Raw genomic sequence first — 5,000 nt, forward strand, 5'->3', positions numbered from 1 at the left:
TCACTCCACCTGCACCCGTTCGTGCCCCACCCCAACCGCCCAACTCGCAACTCCAGCGGATGAACGGCGGACTTTGCTCGCACTCGCAATGTGCAATCCACCCCTATAACGTGCGTTTCATGAAGAGTTATGTCCAATATGCGACATTCCCGCTGTCCATATACATGAGCTGCGAGCTGTACCACGTACGAGCTACAGACGCGATCGCGTTGCTCTCTGTACGAATGCAGATGCTCAGCGGCAGCTAGGAGGCGCTCCATCCATGTCGGTACCGGTGAGCGTTGCACTCGCAGTCGCAAAAACGTACGGCAAGTATATTACTCGGAAGAGTCAATGACAGTCCAAGCCCCCCTGCGTGGGAAGAGTCTTCCTAGGCCATGACCCACCGGAAGGGCGCAGCGTCCCCCACCCCAGACATGTGACGTCAGACTATCGGTATTGACGACTAGACTGATTCCTTATAATCATTTGCCATACACCGGTGGAAGCTGCCGAGACGAGTAACTACATAGCGGGCTCGCCGTGTCACTAATGTACAGAGATACAATAGTTTCGACTGGAACCGGATTAAACGTATACACGGCGCTGATTAGTAATAGATAGAGCCATCAGAATACAGATAATGTATAGACCTGTCCGTATACATGCTGAAAGACTCTGCTCACAATCACACGTCAGCCAGACACTCGTATCACGCACTACTCTCTGCCTGTAACAGGCACACAGACAATATGTAAGCACCAGCATGGAACAACACCCAGTGCATCCTCTCTGCCACATTAGACAATCCACACTATCATAACCAGACCGGGAGGTCCACTCGGAAAACAGAATATCCCACCCTTCCGACAACCACCATTGCTCAGCTAAGCCACCAACACCCACACATGTCCTACACAGGGGTGCACCCAACATCACAATACGGCCTCCTGTCACAGCACACAAACAATGGCAGGAATGAAAGAAACAGGTCTGCCACAAGCATGGCATCAGAGTGCCGCCTGTCATGAGCCAAAGGTGCACCCTGACGTGGCAAATCAGATGATGCCGCAGGCATCCACTTACTATAATCACAATCAACAAACCGGCCGCCCCCCCCCCCCAAACACCTTTCCTTACAACAATGTGTACCTTAACCTAACCCATATTGTGCCTTAACCTAACCCATATTGTGCCTTAACCTAACCCATATTGTGCCTTAACCTAACCCATATTGTGCCTTAACCTAACCCATATTGTGCCTTAACCTAACCCATATTGTGCCTTAACCTAACCCATATTGTGCCTTAACCTAACCTATGTTGCGCCCTAACCTAACCTATGTTGCGCCCTAACCTAACCTATGTTGCGCCCTAACCTAACCTATGTTGCGCCCTAACCTAACCTATGTTGCGCCCTAACCTAACCTATGTTGCGCCCTAACCTAACCTATGTTGCGCCCTAACCTAACCTATGTTGCGCCCTAACCTAACCTATGTTGCGCCCTAACCTAACCTATGTTGCGCCCTAACCTAACCTATGTTGCGCCCTAACCTAACCTATGTTGCGCCCTAACCTAACCTATGTTGCGCCCTAACCTAACCTATGTTGCGCCCTAACCTAACCTATGTTGCGCCCTAACCTAACCTATGTTGCGCCCTAACCTAACCTATATTGTACCTTAACCTAACCTATGTTGCGCCCTAACCTAACCTATGTTGCGCCCTAACCTAACCTATGTTGCGCCCTAACCTAACCTATGTTGCGCCCTAACCTAACCTATGTTGCGCCCTAACCTAACCTATGTTGCGCCCTAACCTAACCTATGTTGCGCCCTAACCTAACCTATGTTGCGCCCTAACCTAACCTATGTTGCGCCCTAACCCAACACACGTTGGGCCTTAACCCAACACACGTTGGGCCTTAACCCAACACACGTTGGGCCTTAACCCAACACACGTTGGGCCTTAACCCAACACACGTTGGGCCTTAACCCAACACACGTTGGGCCTTAACCCAACACACGTTGGGCCTTAACCCAACACACGTTGGGCCTTAACCCAACACACGTTGGGCCTTAACCCAACACACGTTGGGCCTTAACCCAACACACGTTGGGCCTTAACCCAACACACGTTGGGCCTTAACCTGCTCTGTAATTGTCATACGACGCGTTAAATTAGTGTAGTGTTGCCTAACTGCAACCCCCGCAATATAGTTTGCCACTCGCACTGCCCGGTCCCCAGAGTATTGCTTCATGTTAAACACCTTGCAGCTATACACTGTAATGCGGATGGCAGCAGGACGTACATGCTCAATGCCCTTCGCAGTTGTTCATTGGCATTCGCATGGCGAAGCACAGCCTACGTTGTGGTACGGCTTGTGTCAACTGTCCGCTGATGTTGTACGTCCAAATCACACACTGTACTGCACATTGGTCCTCATGTACTGAATGATACATCGTGGTACATGTGTGACCGTACCACGACTGCGCCAACAACGGCGAACCATACGGTCCAAATATTGTGCACTCAGCTACGTGTCGTCTCCCTATAAGAGCTGGATTGCAGTATGGTATGCCGTGGATGGCGATCAGCATGAGCCGTCTGTTGATGTAGTGGCGCGTGTTGTCAGACGTAGTCGTCTCTTCTCACACACCGTGATAGCATGGTGCACTGCGTTCCACATCTGCGACATGCGACAGAGGCCGGTTGACAGTCGTTCGCGCAATGGACATCGCATACGTACGGGGGCCACCTTCCACGTGTTCGCGAAGCGTGCACATGTTGTTGCGTGTATGTGGGCAGACATAGTGTGTCGTGACACCTGACACAGGCATGCAACAATCGTTGAATTTGCAAATGGCGATGGACGTCTACGTTTGCTGGTGACGTTACGCAAATGAACAACTGGTAAACCGTTGTGGTGCGGTTGTTCTCGCTAGAGGTGAATCAGTGATGGCGACGATCGGTTGAGCTACCAACCGGTTGTTTCAGCGATACCCACCATGACCACGAACGTGAATGGCATGTGGGTGTGAAGCGATACGCGGCGGTGGCTGGGTGGGACCGTCCCCGGCCGGTGAGGGGGGGCCTCCCGGCGTGCTGGCCGCGCGGTGCGTGGGCGCACGCGCTACAGCCGGCTGGTGGGGGCGGCCAGTGGCAGGCGCGCCGGCCGACGGAGGCGGCAGGCGGCGCAGCTGCGCGCCGGCGCACCCTGCACGCGGCGCCGTGCGGCCAAAGTAGGTCCTCGCGGGCCCGGTGCGAAGCGCGGTGGACATCTGCAGTGTGCTGGTCCGATTGAGGACTGTGTGCGCTGAGGATGCGCCGCCGCCCGGCGCTCGGCGCCGCGACGCCGTCTGCTGCTCGGTCGCCTCTGCGGTTCTCGCAGGTGGTTTGTATCGCAGCTGTGCGGACGTGTTGGCGCGTGCGCTGTGCTGGGAGAGTTCGCTTCGGCACCCAAGTGGGGCTTTTGTCCTTCTGTGGCGCTGGCGTTGGAGCTGCCGGCCACCGTAGGTGGCGCGTGTTGTCTCCCGCCGGCAATGCCACGACAGCACGCTCCCGGGCCTCTGTCGGCAGCGGCAAGCTCAGTTGGGAGCACGGGTGGTCGCACCTAAAGCGTCTACTCGCCAAACTCCGGGCGATTGCGCCTCTCTCGAACCCGACCAAGTACTTAGGACGGCGCTGCGCGCCGCCGGGACCTGAGAGGGTTTCGAGGTGTATTGTGCAGGGGAGCTCAGCCTCCTCCTGTTTGCAGAATAATCGAGCGGACGCTTGCGTGTTCGCGCGGGCCCCCGGGACACACTCCCGGGCGGCCGGCTGCTCAGCTCTAGTTGACGCAGCTCCCTGGTTGATCCTGCCAGTAGTCATATGCTTGTCTCAAAGATTAAGCCATGCATGTCTCAGTACAAGCCGCATTAAGGTGAAACCGCGAATGGCTCATTAAATCAGTTATGGTTCCTTAGATCGTACCCACGTTACTTGGATAACTGTGGTAATTCTAGAGCTAATACATGCAAACAGAGTCCCGACCAGAGATGGAAGGGACGCTTTTATTAGATCAAAACCAATCGGTCGGCTCGTCCGGTCCGTTTGCCTTGGTGACTCTGAATAACTTTGGGCTGATCGCACGGTCCTCGTACCGGCGACGCATCTTTCAAATGTCTGCCTTATCAACTGTCGATGGTAGGTTCTGCGCCTACCATGGTTGTAACGGGTAACGGGGAATCAGGGTTCGATTCCGGAGAGGGAGCCTGAGAAACGGCTACCACATCCAAGGAAGGCAGCAGGCGCGCAAATTACCCACTCCCGGCACGGGGAGGTAGTGACGAAAAATAACGATACGGGACTCATCCGAGGCCCCGTAATCGGAATGAGTACACTTTAAATCCTTTAACGAGTATCTATTGGAGGGCAAGTCTGGTGCCAGCAGCCGCGGTAATTCCAGCTCCAATAGCGTATATTAAAGTTGTTGCGGTTAAAAAGCTCGTAGTTGGATTTGTGTCCCACGCTGTTGGTTCACCGCCCGTCGGTGTTTAACTGGCATGTATCGTGGGACGTCCTGCCGGTGGGGCGAGCCGAAGGCGTGCGACGCGCCTCGTGCGTGCTCGTGCGTCCCGAGGCGGACCCCGTTGCAATCCTACCAGGGTGCTCTTGAGTGAGTGTCTCGGTGGGCCGGCACGTTTACTTTGAACAAATTAGAGTGCTTAAAGCAGGCAAGCCCGCCTGAATACTGTGTGCATGGAATAATGGAATAGGACCTCGGTTCTATTTTGTTGGTTTTCGGAACCCGAGGTAATGATTAATAGGGACAGGCGGGGGCATTCGTATTGCGACGTTAGAGGTGAAATTCTTGGATCGTCGCAAGACGAACAGAAGCGAAAGCATTTGCCAAGTATGTTTTCATTAATCAAGAACGAAAGTTAGAGGTTCGAAGGCGATCAGATACCGCCCTAGTTCTAACCATAAACGATGCCAGCCAGCGATCCGCCGCAGTTCCTCCGATGACTCGGCGGGCAGCCT

The 5,000-nt window shown here is 54.3% G+C and overlaps 1 non-coding gene across 1 annotated transcript in view; it reads left to right on the forward strand.

Moving 5' to 3' along the window:
• Positions 1 to 3,821: 3,821 nt before the first annotated feature.
• The window catches only part of LOC126433681 (small subunit ribosomal RNA), a 1,910-nt gene continuing 731 nt past the window's right edge, over positions 3,822 to 5,000 (forward strand). Inside the window, exon 1 of the ribosomal RNA XR_007578670.1 lies at positions 3,822 to 5,000. This exon is cut by the window's right edge and continues 731 nt beyond it. This is a non-coding gene — a ribosomal RNA (small subunit ribosomal RNA).

The sequence above is a fragment of the Schistocerca serialis genome, unplaced genomic scaffold, assembly GCF_023864345.2.
Source record: "Schistocerca serialis cubense isolate TAMUIC-IGC-003099 unplaced genomic scaffold, iqSchSeri2.2 HiC_scaffold_1172, whole genome shotgun sequence".
Classification (NCBI taxonomy): domain Eukaryota; kingdom Metazoa; phylum Arthropoda; class Insecta; order Orthoptera; family Acrididae; genus Schistocerca; species Schistocerca serialis.